Source organism: Salmo trutta, chromosome 7 (assembly GCF_901001165.1).
Source record: "Salmo trutta chromosome 7, fSalTru1.1, whole genome shotgun sequence".
NCBI classification, from domain to species: Eukaryota; Metazoa; Chordata; class Actinopteri; order Salmoniformes; family Salmonidae; genus Salmo; species Salmo trutta.
The window spans coordinates 18388035-18406408 of NC_042963.1; the positions used below are offsets into that span (position 1 = coordinate 18388035).

An 18374-nucleotide genomic window follows, 5' to 3' on the forward strand; every position below is an offset into this window, starting at 1 on the left:
GTCTCTCTCTGTGTCTCTCTCTGTGTCTCTCTCTGTGTCTCTCTCTGTGTCTCTCTCTCTGTCTCTCTCTCTGTCTCTCTCTCTGTCTCTCTCTCTGTCTCTCTCTCTGTGTCTCTCTCTGTCTCTCTCTGTGTCTCTCTGTGTCTCTCTGTGTCTCTCTGTGTCTCTCTGTGTCTCTCTGTGTCTCTCTCTGTCTCTCTCTGTCTGTCTCTCTCTGTCTCTCTGTGTGTTCAACCAAACAAGATTTTCTGGTTTATCTTCAAGTGAACTCTGCGTTCCAGAGAGGTGGTCGTTCGTTTGTTTTCTCAAGCCTGATGACAGCTGTCCACAGACAAAATAATATTCTTTCCGTGAACACCACTTTTGTACTTTTTAAAAACCTTTTCGAGTGGATGCGAGAAATCCAATTGCGATTCTCCCCATGTGAATCACCGTAAACTGTCTGGTCCCCCTCTAAGGTTCAATAAACCACATGCAAGCAAAGTGATACTGTACCGGTGCTGCGCAGTCCTACTGGTCAATTCAGTTGACTGATGGACACGGTGTCCTTCTCTCCTTTCACCTGGCCTTAGCTCTGCAGTCTGCACAGGGTGGTGGCTTGACTTAGGTAACACTGAACTGCACAGGCAAGTGTGTGTGTGTGTGTGTGTGTGTGTGTGTGTGTGTGTAGCGCAGCACAGCCCTCCCTGGGTGCTGGCTCAGGCGTTGGAGAGATGGCCTTGCTGTAACCTTACCTCCGCATTTAGAATTGCACCGTCAGCGTGAACACACGCCTCCATAAAAATGCACTTGGTCTTTTTTTGTGACTGGCTAACGCTGCTGGATGATTCGACGTCATCCCTCACCTGCACAGCGGCTGTTAGACGAGACTGTCCCTCACGTCTCCTCTGGCTCCTGCAACGAGACGGTGTAGGATAGGACGGTACGGATATATACTCTCTAATATGCTAGCTAGATGACACTTTCAGCGTATTGCTGCTAATTGCTAACGCCTGTCCAGTCCTTTCAGAACAACAGACGTACGGTTAGGGGCTAGGGCAGGAACAGTAGCTGTGTGCCTATCCTAAGGGCCTCTGGGAACAGAAGGGAAGTGTCTGGGCGCCTCACTTACTTTTCTGAAGTTTTTAACCGGGGGGGGGGGGGGTTGTAGTTAGGCAAGTCCATAACGCCTCACATACCCAATGTTCTACGCCCATGATTCCTGTCTCTCTCGCTGTGCTCTTTTTCCTTCCACCTCAAACCCTCACTCTCTTGACTACTTTCTTTCTTTCCACATAACCACTGTCTCCCTCTCTCTCACACACCCCCACCCCCCCTGCCTGCATAGCTGTGTAATTGACTCTGTGCTGCAGTGCGCTCGTCAGCTGTGCCTTGTCATTTGTTTCAATTATCAGCCATCGGACATGGCGCAGCTACCACGGATGGAAGGAAGGAGAATGGAGAGGAAAGGCAAAAGTTTGAGGCAGAGGAAGCGGACTGTTGCACATACAGTCTCCATGTGTCCCACCTTCACAGTACACTGGTAACAGGACTTATGCATATGCAGGTCTGGCTATTCCAACCGCTAGAGACCCCCACGCGGTGCCGTTGAAACCAAATGAGCTCGCTCGTTAAGTTGGAGCTCATCTCCCCTGGAGTCGGCCAGGTGCTTCCGACCAGCCAGCCTGTCGCCGGCTTGTTTACACCTGGGCAGCTGGATGAGGTCATGGATGTTCTCTCCCCCCTTGGGTGTTCTAGGCCTAGCAGCTGATCTCATTGGTTCATAAAAGCAATCGGATCATATTACCAGGCCCTTCTCTCGTTACGGGGGGGGGGCATGCCCCTAGACACATTGCTGATGTGATTGGTCTACACCGTGGAACCTAGAGCTTACCATTGGTCAGTACCCATTGCTATGGGGGGGGCATGGATGTTCAGGGACTCCCACTTCTTCCTCCTTTCACCGCACGTTGGGTACTTATTGATTTTTCTATCTCACTCCTCACAGCCCTTATTTCCCTATTTGGACGTGAATGGGGGCCTCTGCCTCATCCTCCCTCGATCATTCAGCCCCCATCTACCTGGGTGGGAGATTGAACGAGAAAGGAGAGCATGTGTTTGCACTAGTGTGTGTTTGTGTGTGTCCTACATTTTCAACAGTCTGTTTTCCTAGTCTGTATGTTTTGTGTGTCTCCAGGCTGGCAGAGGGAAGTGTGTCTGGTGTACCATGTGTGTTGCGTGAGGTGGGCAGGGCGTGTCTGGTCTCTGCCATCCTAACAATGCCCTCCAGGAGGGGAAATGCTTGGCTTGGTCCTGGAATCCATCAAAACATACTCCTCTTTTTGTCTAAACACTCCCTTTCCTGTCCGTAGCCATAAATAACAGTTACACAATCTCTTATGAATAGGGCCCTGAGCTTTTCCTAAACAGTTTACACGGTGAGGAACAACTCTGGACCCTAGTTAATGTCGTCTCTCTTGCAGCACAAGCCGTCTGTTACGTAGCAGTAACTCTTGAGAAGCTTGTTCAGCTGGTTAGTGAGTTGCGCGTGGCGTTCCCTGACGAGACGGGCACGTGCTACGGTGCGGCGAGTCGTGGTCAGTCGTGGCTAACGGACAGGAACCTCAGTAGCACAGCTGCGACGTTCTTCCGACCAGAAGAAATTTGGGTCATAAGATGGACAATAGATTTTGATCGTTGTGATCAGCATCGTTGTGATCAGCATCGTTGTGATCAGCATCGTTGTGATCAGCATCGCCATTCTCAAGTAGGCGCAGAGATGTCTCTCCGTGCCCTTTTTAGCAGTTGATCCAGCCCCTTCGTTGTGTCCGAGGTCGAACCCGTGCCCTTTTTAGCAGTTGATCCAGCCCCTTCGTTGTGTCCGAGGTCGAACCCGTGCCCTTTTTAGCAGTTGATCCAGCCCCTTCGTTGTGTCCGAGGTCGAACCCGTGTTCTTTGGCTGAGAGAGCAGTGGGGCTGGGATTTGCCAGGGACCTCGCGATACAATTTCACAGTACTCAGGCGACGATGCGATGTTTCTATATGCATCACTGTGACTTTATTACTGCGAGTCGACGATCCGAACATATTGCTCACCACATGTCTGCTGCAGAGGGACAAGAGCCATGAGAAGTTTGGATCGGTCGTGGAAATAAGTGCCAAAAAACAAATTGGCTTTGTATTTAAATGGGTGGAGAACAAGCTATGAATGAGTTTTGGGGCAGGTACAGCGAATTGGCGCAAAAATAATATTGCGATTTATTGTCAGCTATACAATATAACGTGAGAAATAATATCCCCGTAGGTAGATATAAAATCACCCATCACTAGAGAGCAGTGTCATGGGTGTCAGGCTACATTATCCACACAAACAAACCCAGTGAGATGACATGCTTGGCTCTGTGTTAAAGTGAGTTTGGTCTACATATCTCTTGTGGGCCAAGAAATGATCTGGAGCGTGGACTCTCTAGGGAGGAGGGCCTTTCAACCTCTCTGTCTCTGTCTCTCTCTGTCTCTGTCTGTCTCTCTCTGTCTTTCTCTGTCTGTGTTATTGTTTTTGGTCATATGAACCATGAGAATGGTTACACAACATCCCTGGAAATGGACAAAGGGGATTTTTTGGGGGAGGAAATGTACATGTTTTTGGGCATAACACGTGACTGCGGTCAGTTGACTTCAGTGTTGTTTGAACAACATTAGCCAGAGATGGTATCAGTCCTTAAAACGGGGGGGTTGGCATATTTTAGATTAGATTAACTTGAAAATGGATCTTGACATTCGGATTCTTTTGAACTATGAGATGTTTTTAATTTCTCACACATTCTGTCCATTCTTCCTGTCATTTCTGTCAGAAAACCCCCGTTCACTCATCTACACATCCAGACTGGAATGAGGGGTATGCCCATCCGTGTGTGTGGCCCTCGTAGGAGCATAGTGTACATACTTGGCCACCTCTAGTGTGTGTGTCAAGGCTTGGAACTGCTGGGGGTTTGCGTGCACATTCCCTCTAGTGGGAATCTGTAACTAAACGGCCTGGTTTAGAAGTTAATGTGCTGGTGCAGAGCAGCCACTACAACCACCCTACACCATATTTCCCTAAATCCCTTAACCCTACTCTCGCTACCTCTAACTCTATACTCCTCACTAACTTTTCCCTGTGTCCTTCCCCCCTGGACGTAGGAGAGCTGACGTTGGTTGTCGTTTCTCTCTTATATCCCGGAGGAGCTCTGACCTGTCTGTCTGTCTGTCTGGGCTATCTCTCTAGTGTCTGCCCACCAGGTTTTCTGCTCCATGAAAAGACCACTCTGTTACCGCCCAGGCCTCCGATTTCCCGGCGGCATCGACGGACGATAGAACATGAGAGAAATAGCCTACTGGTTTTCAACGGCGTATGAGGAAGTGGTTGTAAGATAATTCCCTCGACGTTCCTATGGTCGGAATTTGGGTAGGCTACTTTAAAACAAGTTAAGACGTGCCTCGTAAAATGACAAACATCCCGGTTTTAAACAATTCCCTTTATGGTTAATTCGTTTTCAAAATGTTGACTGCCTCCGCTCAGATTGCAAGGTAGGTGATGTTTCCTTGGGCAACGGGCACTGGCCTTTCTCTCCTGTCGGGAGGAACGGGGACTGGCCTCTCTCTCCTGTCGGGAGGTACGGGGACTTGCCTCTCTCTCCTGTCGGGAGGTACGGGGACTGGCCTCTCTCTCCTGTCGGGAGGTACGGGGACTGGCCTCTCTCTCCTGTCGGGAGGTACGGGGACTGGCCTCTCTCTCCTGTCGGGAGGTACGGGGACTGGCCTCTCTCTCCTGTCGGGAGGTACGGGGACTGGCCTCTCTCTCCTGTCGGGAGGTACGGGGACTGGCCTCTCTCTCTCCTGTCGGGAGGTACGGGGACTGGCCTCTCTCTCTCCTGTCGGGAGGTACGGGGACTGGCCTCTCTCTCTCCTGTCGGGAGGTACGGGGACTGGCCTCTCTCTCTCCTGTCGGGAGGTACGGGGACTGGCCTCTCTCTCTCCTGTCGGGAGGTACGGGGACTGGCCTCTCTCTCTCCTGTCGGGAGGTACGGGGACTGGCCTCTCTCTCTCCTGTCGGGAGGTACGGGGACTGGCCTCTCTCTCTCCTGTCGGGAGGTACGGGGACTGGCCTCTCTCTCTCCTGTCGGGAGGTACGGGGACTGGCCTCTCTCTCTCCTGTCGGGAGGTACGGGGACTGGCCTCTCTCTCTCCTGTCGGGAGGTACGGGGACTGGCCTCTCTCTCTCCTGTCGGGAGGTACGGGGACTGGCCTCTCTCTCTCCTGTCGGGAGGTACGGGGACTGGCCTCTCTCTCTCCTGTCGGGAGGTACGGGGACTGGCCTCTCTCTCTCCTGTCGGGAGGTACGGGGACTGGCCTCTCTCTCTCTCCTGTCGGGAGGTACGGGGACTGGCCTCTCTCTCTCTCCTGTCGGGAGGTACGGGGACTGGCCTCTCTCTCTCTCCTGTCGGGAGGTACGGGGACTGGCCTCTCTCTCTCTCCTGTCGGGAGGTACGGGGACTGGCCTCTCTCTCTCTCCTGTCGGGAGGTACGGGGACTGGCCTCTCTCTCTCTCCTGTCGGGAGGTACGGGGACTGGCCTCTCTCTCTCTCTCCTGTCGGGAGGTACGGGGACTGGCCTCTCTCTCTCTCTCCTGTCGGGAGGTACGGGGACTGGCCTCTCTCTCTCTCCTGTCGGGAGGTACGGGGACTGGCCTCTCTCTCTCTCCTGTCGGGAGGTACGGGGACTGGCCTCTCTCTCTCTCCTGTCGGGAGGTACGGGGACTGGCCTCTCTCTCTCCTGTCGGGAGGTACGGGGACTGGCCTCTCTCTCTCTCCTGTCGGGAGGTACGGGGACTGGCCTCTCTCTCTCTCCTGTCGGGAGGTACGGGGACTGGCCTCTCTCTCTCTCCTGTCGGGAGGTACGGGGACTGGCCTCTCTCTCTCTCCTGTCGGGAGGTACGGGGACTGGCCTCTCTCTCTCTCCTGTCGGGAGGTACGGGGACTGGCCTCTCTCTCTCTCCTGTCGGGAGGTACGGGGACTGGCCCCTCTCTCTCCTGTCGGGAGGTACGGGGACTGGCCCCTCTCTCTCCTGTCGGGAGGTACGGGGACTGGCCCCTCTCTCTCCTGTCGGGAGGTACGGGGACTGGCCCCTGTCGGGAGGTACGGGGACTGGCCCCTCTCTCTCCTGTCGGGCCTTTAGACGTTAATATGAATTATCCTACATTATATTTGTCGAACATGACTAGTGTTAAGTGCCTTCGGAAAGTATTCAGACCCCTTGACTTTTTCCACATTTTGTTACGTTACAAGTTTATTCTAAAATGGATTTAAATGATTGCTTTTCCTCATCAATCTACACACAATACCCCATAATGACAAAGCAAAAACATTTTTTTTTTTAAAATGTGTGCAAATTGAATGCAAATAAAATACGGATATTACATTTATATAAGTATTCAGACCCTTTACTTAGTACTTTATTGAAGCACCTTTTGCAGCGATTACAGCCTTGAGTCTTCTTGGGTATGACACTACAAGCTTGGCACACCAGTATTTGGGGAGTTTCTCCCATTCTTCTCTACAGAGCCTCTCAAGCTCTGTCAGGTTGAATGGGGAGCGTCACTGCACAGCTATTTTCAGGTCTCTCCAGAGATGTTCGATCGGGTTCAAGTCCGGGCTTTGGCTGGGCCACTCAGGAACATTCAGAGTTGTCCCGAAGCCTCTCCTGTGTTGTCTTGGCTGTGTGCTTAGGGTCGTTGTCCTGTTGGAAGGTGAACTTTCGCCCAAGTCTGAGGTCCTGAGCAGGTTTTCATCAAGGATCTCTCAGTACTTTGCTCTGTTCATTTTCCCTCGATCCTGACTAGTCTCCCAGTCCCTGCCTCTGAAAACCATCCCCACAGCATGATGCTGCTACCACCATGCTTCACCATAGGGATTGTGCCAGATTTCCTCCAGAAGTGACGCTTTGCATTCAGGCCAAAGAGTTCAATCTTGCTTTCATCAGACCAGAGAACCCTGTTTCTCATGGTCTGAGTCCTTTAGGTGCCTTCTGGCAAACTCCAAGCAGGCTGTCGTGTCTTTTTACTGAGGAGTGGCTTCTGTCTGGCCACTCAACCATAAAGGCCTGATTGGTGCAGTGCTGCATAGATGGTTGTCCTTCTGGAAGGTTCTCCCATCTCCACAGAGGAGCTCTGTCAGAGTGACCATCAGGTTCTGGTTCAACTCCCTGACCAAGGCCCTTCTCCCCGATTGCTCATATTGGCTGAGCTGCCAGCTCTAGGAAGAGTCTTGGTGGTTCCAAACTTCTTCCATTTAAGAATGATGGAGGCCACTATGTTCTTGGGGACCTTCAATGCTGCAGAAATGTTTTTGTAGCCTTCCCCAGATCTGTGCCTCGACACAATCCTGTCTCAGAGCTCTACGGACAATTCCTTCGACCTCATGGCTTGGTTTTTGCTCTGACATGCACTGTCAACTGTGGGACCTTAGACAGATGTGTGCCTTTTTTAATGTTTCTTAAACTCACTGTACATTTACATACACTTAATAAAGGGGAATACCTAGTCAGTTGTACAACTGAAATGTGTCTTCTGCGTTTAAATCAACCCCCCTGAATCGGAGAGGTGCGGCGGGCTGCTTTAATCGACATCGTCTGAAATCTCAAAATTCCACCCTGTTCCAGCCCACTGGCCGCCTGTCCGCTGCCCTATACACACACACACTTCCTGAGCAAACATGGGCGGCGCCAGCTACCATCTCTCTCTCTCTCTCTCTCCGCCATCCCTTTCTCCCTCTGCCCTTTTCCATTACGGAGTCCTGCTTCCCTCTATTCGCCCCTCCATCTCTCCCTCTTGCACAGTCTCCCTCTGTCCCTCTGCTTTGCTGAGAAAACATTGGTGGGGACAGGGTGTGGGTGTGGGACAGCCTTCGTCTCTCCCTACTATTTCATCCTCCCTTTTCCTCCCCTTGCACAAAGTCCTTCTCTTTCCCTCAAACTCTCCCTCCCTTCCGCTCTCCATTTCTTACATAAGCCTCCTCTTCGCGCCTCCCTTCGTCACATTCCTCCCTCCTTCCCACTCTCGTTAGTTGTCCCTCTTCCTTAGCCTAACTGCTACACAGAGCCCTTCTCTTTTTCTCTCATCCAGAGGTGTAAAGTACTTAAGTAAAATACTTGAAAGTACTACTTAAGTCGTTTTTTGGGGTATCTGTACTTTACTTTGCTATTTCTATTTTTGATTTACTTTTACTTCACGACATTCCTAAAGAAAATAATGTACTTTTTATTCCGTACATTTTCCCTGGCACCCAAAAGTACTAGTTACATTTTGAATGCTTAGCAAGACAGGAAAATGCTTCTGAAGAGAACATCCCTACGGCCTCTGATCTGGCAGACTCACTAAACACATGCTTCGTTTGTAAATTGAGTGTTGGAGCGTGCCCCTGGCTATCCATACATAAAAAATAAAAACAAGAATGGTGCAGTCTGGTTTGCTTAATATAAGGAATTTGAAATTATTTATACTTTTACTTTTGATACTTAAGTATATGTAATATCAAATACTTTTAGACTTTTACTCAAGTAGTATTTTACTGGGTGACTTTCACTTTCACTTGAGTCATTTTCTCTAAAGGTATCTTTTACTTTTACTCAAGTATGACAATTGGGTACTTTTTCCACCACTGCACTCATGCTCTCTCCCTTCATGCCTCCCTCTACCTCTACAGTCTCCCTCTATCACGATTCACGTCCAATGCTCATCAGAAGCGTGATAGTGACGATTGGGGTGTGGGGATGGGGATGGTCAAACCGTGTCCTGCCGAGTTAACGTTACGCTAGTCATCTCCGGGGTCAGGAACCCGAAAGGTCGCTGGATCGAGATCCCCGAGCTGACAAGGTAAAAAATATGTCTTTCTGCGCCTGAGCGAGGCAGTTAACTCACTGTTCCCCGTCCGTCTGTCCGCCGGAGACGTGGACGTCGATTTAAGGCAGCCCTCGGCACCTCTGAATCAGAGGGGTTGGGTTAAATGCGGAAGACACCTTTCAGTTGAATGCGTTGTTGTACAACTGACTAGGTATCCCCCTTTCCCTCTGAAAGGGGAATACCTAGTCAGGTCTGTGTTCGACCTCTGGCGCCTGTCCTGATGCCCTTCTGTCTAGTGGTCTGTAGTTCAACTGCTCCAGTAGCAGCATACATGAAGCTGCTTTTAAAGGAAGTATGTCTCACTTCCTCTCTCTCTTTTAGATCAACGTTTTTTTAAATGTTTTATATATACTACTGTTCTTCACGTGGTAACAGTGACGTGAAGCCAGCATCTCCGCTCTCTGTGAACCGCAATGCTAGTGGAAACTGACTCGTTTAGTTTTTCCAGCCTTGACTGGATGCTGGAGCGTAGAGCTGCGAAAGTGGTGGGTTAGGTTCAGCTTTCAGGGAAAGATGTTCACAGTACAGACACACACATCATACAACACCCTTCAGCATCCACGCCCTCATAGGAACAGACCTGAGAATGGGGGAAAAGTTTCTGTCAGGGTCTGTGCATAGATACAAAAAAATGCTGCTTTTCTACCTGGTGGGTGGGTACCGAGACCTTATTCCATTTGACTGGAGAGGCCTCTCACCTCCTCGCCCTCTAGGAAAAGGATAAAGTAACACTTTTACCCGTAGGTTCTGATCTAAGGTCAGTTTTTGTGGGGTTTTTTTTGTTCCTTGTTCAGGTTAGGATTGGAAAGAAACTGATCCTTGGCCTGAGAGACAATTTTATATCTAGGCTACATGAGCTGACTATTGGTATTGTACTGAAATATCAACTGCAGTGGCTGGTAACCTGCCTGTAGGTGGTGCTATTGTTTTTACAATGCTCCCCTCTGAAGTGAACACTCGCGGCTCAACAAGTGCTCTCATGCTTAGTGTATAAAGTCTGCATCCCTCATGGTTGCCAAACCATGTATCTTAAGACGAGTTTCAGAATGGTACGCTCTTTTTCTGCTGAAATGATCATCTGGTTTCAGTGGTTTTTTCCCGTACAGTTTATTTAGAAAAGTTCAGTCGATGGGTGTGATATGTTTTTAGGGAGTCCGTGTGTACGTGTGTTCTGGCTCGACCCCCCCCATGGCCCTCCCCAAGTTGTTGTTACTGGCGCCCTATCATATTATTCCTGAGAGAAGAACATTCTTCTCCTTGTTGTTTCACAAGCACTTCTGAGAAATGGGAAGACTGTGGCCTTGGGGAACCTATCCCTTTCCTTCAGAACACCAGGCGTGGTGACACGCGCACACTAGAGGGGAAATAACGGTTTTGTCGATTTAAAAAAATAAAAAAAAAAATGTTAAAGAAATTTTTCAATAGCTTTCTCCCCCCCGTCACAACTCTGGGTTGCCAGATCTGCACCTCTGTCCCCTTTTCTTCTACTAATAATCGGCAGGTACTGTTAGTATGACATGACCAAACGCATTAACGCAAATTCCACAAATATTAACTTTTAGCAGGGCACACCTGTTAATTGAAATGCATTCCAGGTGACTACCTCATGAAGCTGGTTGAGAGAATGCCAAGAGTGTGAAAAGCTGTCATCAAAGCAAAGGGTGTCTACTTAGTCTCAAATATAGAATATATTTTGATTTAAAACTTAGTTTAAATAGTCCAAATAAACAAACACTGGAATGAGTAGGTGTGTCCAAACTTCTGACTGGTACTGTAGAAAGAGGGCTCACCTTTGTATCTGCCATAATGGCTGGCTACTTTAAAATGGTGGAATCCCTCAATGGCAATGTCCATGCTGAAATGGGTTCTAGCCATCCAGTGCCCTCTTTCTACCTCTATGGTCACCACCCACAGCAGAGATGAAGAATCAGTCTACCTGTCTGTCAAGTGATCATTCAGCAGACATGGCTGGCACCGTCAAGGTCAACGCAGTATTTTCCCCACAGGTGTTGTTTGACAGGAGCTATTTGGGGAGTTTTGTTATCAAAATGGCTGCCGTTGTATCACTCGGAGGTGCTACACACTGGTGGTGGGTGAGTCAGAAGTTGACCCCTAAGAGCAGATCCCCCCCCCCCCCCCCCCCCCCATTGTAAGTAACCTCCAACAATTTATCAGGAACGGAACATCTAACTGACCTTAGACCAGAGCCTTGGGTTAACTGCCAATGTCAGATATACAGGCAGGGAACCCGACGTGTTCGTTTTGGCTGGCTCTCATTGCAGAAGTCTACTCCCCTAAGTACAGCTCTAGGATCTGAACGTTCCATCCTAACCTTAACCTTCTTGACCATTTATCAAGACCATCTCATAGCTGACCATCTGACCTCAGACCAGTGTTGTGGGGTCCACTGACCCTGCAATGCTGCTCTCATTCCAGCTAGGGTTGTGACGATACCAGTATTGCAATATTTATTTTTCCCATGGCAAAAATGAAAACCCCAAACTCGTTGGTCCTTTTAAAAACCTGCTGTATGTAAAATATTGTGTCCTATAGCTTGGGGAAAAAATGTGACTCTGGATAGCAAAATGTTTGTTTTCAACATTAGGGCTGTTTTCCTAAAGAAGTCGTTTTTTATGTTTCCTTGCCACGATACTAGCGAGTATCGCGAGACTTGTATCGTCCCCGGCTCTAATTCCAACCTCTCACCTGAAATACGGCCTGGCTGCCTCCACTCGGAGTGGAGGTGGGGAGGCAGAGAGAGGGGGATGAAGATGGGTTTGCTGACGGAGAGGGGTTGGAAGAAGACAAATGGAGGGTGAAAAGAGAAGGCAAAGCGATGGGGGTAGAAGGAAAACCCAGGGAGGAAATGGAGAGTGAGAGACAGACGTATGGTTGCTGTGGTGATGGCCAGGAAGTGAGTGATGACCTGGATGTTTTGGCTGAGTGAGGCTGAAAGCAGCACGATGAGGCGTCTCCTCTCCCCGGTCTGTGGAATGTAGGGAGAGTACAGAACACTGAGCCAGGGCATGCTGTGACAACCCCCCCCTCTTTTAATCCATTCCCTCTCCTCCCTGACCCCTTCTTTAACTCTCCTCTTTTCACACTCCTTTCGATCCTCACTCTCCTTTCGCTTTGCCTCGTCCACTGCCCATCTCTTCTTTCACCTCTTTTCGCCCTCGCTCTCACCCCTGTCCTTTCTTATCTCCCCCCAACGCTCCTCTTGGCCTCGCGCTACTTCCCGTCCTCTAACCCTTCCCCCTCCCATCCCATCCCGTTACCACCTGATATCATCATAGTTAGTCCAAACTGAAACTGTAGCTATGGAGATGGAAACAGACAGACGTGAGGTCTTGTAGTTGTCATCTAGTCCGGCTCCATCTTGTCATCGTCCTCTCTCTCTCCTTCATCGGTCACAACTCCGAAACCGTTCACAAACCAAGATGGCTTCCCCTTCCTTTACCACTCTCAAACATCATCAGGTGCCCGGGCGCCACCTCTCTCCTAGAACCAGCTCCAATCCTAGAAAAATGAGCTAGCAAGAATGTTATTTGACCTTTCACAGTCTTTGTTGGTGATATTAATGGGGTTATAAATGTGGCTGTAATGAAGCAGTTGTTATTTCCATAAATGTCAGTCGTTGAATGTTGAGAGGACGTGTGCGCCCTGGGCACGTGCACCATCCAAAGTAAACGAACAAAAGTACCGACAACTTTTGCAATGTACCCTTGTTCTTAGAGTTGATATCCTGTCTCCCCCCCCCCCATTTCTCCTTCTGCGAAGGCTCCTCTTGCCCCGTCTCTGTTCTTTCTCTCTCTGTTCTGTCTTTCCTTTGTTTAGCCAGGCTGGGGAGGGATAAAACAAGGGATGACATGTCGGTGCCCGCCAGCCCTCCCCCAGCTGGAATGCAAGGCACGAGGCAGAGTAGATCAAGGCAGAGGGGGAAAATTGTAATATCTTCTGGCCCCCTAGGTGGCCACTGAAAGAAATACATACCGGGGGGGGGGGGTTGTAAGAGAAAGAAGCAAAGGTAGGAATTTACAGAGTAAACTTGCCTATGTTTTAGAAACGATACACCTGTATAGACAAACTAATGAATGACCCCATATCTTCAGTTCAAAATGTGTTGATAGCAAAGGACAGTTTGCAGTAGGCCCTCATTTAGCAGCCAACACACGGTGTATTGTAGAGGGGATGAGTTGAATGTCTGAGGTAGCGTGTCAAGCAAGTTCAGCAAACAAGGTTGACCTCTGTCAGTTTAAAGGTACACTCCCATTGACTTGCTACTTTGCTGTGTTTGCTAAGGGCAAAATGTATGCCAAACAAAAACCCATTGATTTTAAAAGTTTAACAAAATATACAACTCTATGCGCAAGGACTAATTTTAACAATTTCCACTGAAAACTAATTTAGTGAAGGACTGTGCAGATGCGAACGTTAACGAAATTACAGTAAAATCTCCCTCAGGTTTTATGCATGTTTTCCAAAAACCTGAAATACTTGCTCTGAATTAAGATGAAAATATGTCTGCAGAAAGGGGGTCAGCTATGACATGGCCCATTTGAGTTTGGTTATTGAACTACAGGAAGAGAAGTGGAGGTACATCCGGTAACAGAATTACGTCATTGGTCCCTGATCTGTACTACACAGAAATGCATTATTATGGATATGAATGTCATTCTCATGTTTCACAAATTTGGACATCACAGTGCAGTACCGTAGAGTATTGTAACACGGAGTATAGTAACATGGAGTATAGTGCAGCATAGTAACGTGGAGTATAGTACGGTGGAGTATAGTACAGTAGAGTAACGTGGAGTATAGTACAGTAGAGTAACGTGGAGTATAGTACAGTAGAGTATAGTAGAGTAACATGGAGTATAGTGCAGTAGATTATAGTGACATGGAGTACAGTAGAGTAACATGGAGTATAGTATAGTACAGTGTAGTAACATGGAGTATAGTATAGTACAGTGGAGTATAGTGACATGGAGTATAGTGACATGGAGTATAGTGCAGTAGAGTAACATGCAGTAGAGTAACATGGGGTATAGTACAGTAGTGTAGTGACATGGAGTATAGTACTGTAGAGTATAGTGACATGGAGGATAGTACAGTAGATTAACATGGAGTAGAGTATAGTGACATGGAGTATAGTGCAGTAGAGTAACATGCAGTAGAGTAACATGGAGTATAGTACAGTACAGTGTAGTAGCATGGAGTATAGTACAGATGAGTAACATGGAGTACAGTAGAGTAACATGGAGTACAGTGCAGTTGAGTAACATGGAGTATAGTGCAGTTGAGTAACATGGAGTATAGTACAGTACAGTTGAGTAACATGGAGTATAGTATAGTGACATGGAGTATAGTGCAGTAGAGTAACATGCAGTAGAGTAACATGGAGTATAGTACAGTACAGTGTAGTAACATGGAGTATAGTACAGTTGAGTAACATGGAATACAGTATAGTAACATGGAGTACAGTGCAGTTGAGTAACATGGAGTATAGTGCAGTTGAGTAACATGGAGTATAGTACAGTACAGTTGAGTAACATGGAGTATAGTACAGTTGAGTAACATGGAGTATAGTGCAGTACAGTTGAGTAACATGGAGTATAGTACAGTAGAGTAACATGGAGTATAGTACAGCACAGTAGATTAACATGGCGTATAGTGCAGTACAGTAGAGTAACATGGGGTACAGTATAGTAACATGGAGTATAGTGCAGTAGAGTATAGTGACATGGAGTATAGTACAGTAGAGTGTAGTAACGTAGAGTATAGCAGTGCTTACCAACCTGTGCGGTGCGCAGGAGCTGTCAGGCTTTCAACCTACTGTTGAAAGTTGTAATAGTAGAATGCACAAGGTGCCATTTTGAAATTGGGTAGTGGATCAGTTTTCTTCTTGGCATTGCATACCTTAGAGCTATTTATAACTTGTCAGATGTCCAAATCAACTAACCAATGTCAGTGTTTTTCAGCCCGTAGATTTTGTTGTCATGTTTTACTACCCCTTTTTCTCCCCAGTAGTTAGTCTTGTCCCATGGCTGGAACTCCTGTACGGTCGCGGGAGAGCGGAAGGTCGAGAGCCATGCGTCCCCCGAAACGCTACCTTGCCAAGCCACACGGCTTCTTGACACACTGCCCGCTTAACCCCGGAAGCCAGCCGCACCAATGTGTCGGAGGGAACACCGTACAACTGTCGACCGACGTCAGCTTGCAGGCACCCGGCCCGCCACAAGGAGTCGCTAGATCGCGATTGGACAAGGACATCCTGGTCGGCCTAACCCGGACAACGCTGGGCCAATTGTGCGCCACCTCATGACACAGCCTGGGATCTAACCCGGGTCTGTAGTGACGCCTCAAACACTGCGATGCAGTGCCTTAGACCACTGCGCCACTCAGGAGGCCTTGTTGTAATGTTTGAGTCACTCAAATATAACATGAATACACGTTAGACATGGCAAAATGTATAAAATTGCCCAAAAAATTGCTATAAAACTGCAAAATTCTCTGCACCCTATGACAGAATGTGTAGAATGGCAGTACATGAGCTTTAAACCTGTGAAATGTTCTCCCCACCAACAAGAGAAGCGTGAGCGGGCATTGCTCAGTGGGTGCGGATGCTGGTTACAGTAAATGGAAAGAGAGGGCTCATGGGTAGGTGTCAGTAAGAGCTGGGAGAGGTAACATTAACTGGAAGGGGGGGGGGGTAGTTGAAATTTGGTCAGTCCACCCTGGCCTTGATCTTACCGTCCATAGATGGATCGGACTGGACTAAATCTGAACCTATCATAGACGTATGTTTGGATAGAACAGTACCGTACCGTGAGTCGAGCACAGTGCAATTCAGGACTGAGTACGGCCCAGTCCAGTCCAATGCAATAGAGCACAGCAGGGTAGAGTTCAGTTCACTACAATAAAGTAACAGTAACAGGAGACACTATGAGCTGAACATAACAGTATGTCAGTGGAAGGGAGGACAGTAACAGGAGACACTATGAGCTGAACATAACAGTATGTCAGTGGAAGGGAGGACAGTAACAGGAGACACTATGAGCTGAACCTAACAGTATGTCAGTGGAAGGGAGGACAGTAACAGGAGACACTATGAGCTCAACATAACAGTATGTCAGTGGAAGGGAGGACAGTAACAGGAGACACTATGAGCTGAACATAACAGTATGTCAGTGGAAGGGAGGACAGTAACAGGAGACACTATGAGCTGAACCTAATAGTATGTCAGTGGAAGGGAGGACAGTAACAGGAGACACTATGAGCTCAACATAACAGTATGTCAGTGGAAGAGAGGACAGTAGCAGGAGACACTATGAGCTGAACATAACAGTATGTCAGTGGAAGAGAGGACAGTAGCAGGAGACACTATGAGCTGAACATAACAGTATGTCAGTGGAAGAGAGGACAGTAGCAGGAGACACTATGAGCTGAACATAACAGTATGTCAGTGGAAGAGAGGACAGTAACAGGAGACACTATGAGCTGAACATAACAGTATGTCAGTGGAAGAGAGGACAGTAGCAGGAGACACTATGAGCTGAACATAACAGTATGTCAGTGGAAGGGAGGACAGTAGCAGGAGACACTATGAGCTGAACATAACAGTATGTCAGTGGAAGGGAGGACAGTAGCAGGAGACACTATGAGCTGAACATGACAGTATGTCAGTGGAAGGGAGGACAGTAGCAGGAGACACTATGAGCTGAACATGACAGTATGTCAGTGGAAGAGAGGACAGTAGCAGGAGACACTATGAGCTGAACATGACAGTATGACAGTGGAAGAGAGGACAGTAGCAGGAGACACTATGAGCTGAACATGACAGTATGTCAGTGGAAGAGAGGACAGTAGCAGGAGACACTATGAGCTGAACATGACAGTATGTCAGTGGAAGAGAGGACAGTAGCAGGAGACACTATGAGCTGAACATGACAGTATGTCAGTGGAAGAGAGGACAGTAGCAGGAGACACTATGAGCTGAACATGACAGTATGTCAGTGGAAGAGAGGACAGTAGCAGGAGACACTATGAGCTGAACATGACAGTATGTCAGTGGAAGAGAGGACAGTAGCAGGAGACACTATGAGCTCAACATAACAGTATGTCAGTGGAAGAGAGGACAGTAGCAGGAGACACTATGAGCTGAACATAACAGTATGTCAGTGGAAGAGAGGACAGTAGCAGGAGACACTATGAGCTGAACATAACAGTATGTCAGTGGAAGGGAGGACAGTAACAGGAGACACTATGAGCTGAACATAACAGTATGTCAGTGGAAGGGAGGACAGTAACAGGAGACACTATGAGCTGAACATAACAGTATGTCAGTGGAAGGGAGGACAGTAGCAGGAGACACTATGAGCTGAACATAACAGTATGTGAGTGGAAGGGAGGACAGTAGCAGGAGACACTATGAGCTGAACATAACAGTATGCCAGTGGAAGAGAGGACAGTAGCAGGAGACACTATGAGCTGAACATAACAGAATGTCAGTGGAAGGGAGGACAGTAACAGGAGACACTATGAGCTGAACATAACAGTATGCCAGTGGAAGGGAGGACAGTAGCAGGAGACCCTATGAGCTGAACATAACAGTATGTCAGTGGAAGAGAGGACAGTAACAGGAGACACTATGAGCTGAACATAACAGTATGACAGTGGAAGAGAGGACAGTAACAGGAGACACTATGAGCTGAACATAACAGTATGTCAGTGGAAGGGAGGACAGTAACAGGAGACACTATGAGCTGAACATAACAGTATGTCAGTGGAAGGGAGGACAGTAGCAGGAGACACTATGAGCTGAACATAACAGTATGTCAGTGGAAGGGAGGACAGTAACAGGAGACACTATGAACTGAACATAACAGTATGTCAGTGGAAGAGAGGACAGTAACAGGAGACACTATGAGCTGAACATAACAGTATGTCAGTGGAAGAGAGGACAGTAACAGGAGACACTATGAGCTGAACATAACAGTATGACAGTGGAAGAGAGGACAGTAACAGGAGACACTATGAGCTGAACATAACAGTATGTCAGTGGAAGAGAGGACAGTAACAGGAGACACTATGAGCTGAATATAACAGTATGTCAGTGGAAGAGAGGACAGTAACAGGAGACTATGAGCTGAACATAACAGTATGTCAGTGGAAGAGAGGACAGTAACAGGAAGACACTATGAGCTGAACATAACAGCCAGTGGAAGAGAGGACAGTAACAGGAGACACTATGAGCTGAACATAACAGTATGTCAGTGGAAGGGAGGACAGTAACAGGAGACACTATGAGCTGAACATAACAGTATGCCAGTGGAAGGGAGGACAGTAACAGGAGACACTATGAGCTGAACATAACAGTCAGTGGAAGAGAGGACAGTAACAGGAGACACTATGAGCTGAACATAACAGTATGTCAGTGGAAGAGAGGACAGTAACAGG

At 48.1% G+C, this 18374-nt stretch overlaps 1 protein-coding gene and 1 long non-coding RNA gene across 4 annotated transcripts in view; both read left to right on the forward strand.

The window, feature by feature from the left end:
• The window catches only part of LOC115197048 (MOB kinase activator 2), an 80227-nt gene that overhangs the window by 37742 nt on the left and 24111 nt on the right, over nucleotides 1-18374 (forward strand). The window lies entirely within an intron of this gene.
• LOC115197049 (uncharacterized) lies at nucleotides 2716-3588 on the forward strand. The gene is made up of 2 exons (XR_003878955.1): nucleotides 2716-2812; nucleotides 2919-3588. It is a non-coding gene; the product is annotated as an uncharacterized LOC115197049 (long non-coding RNA).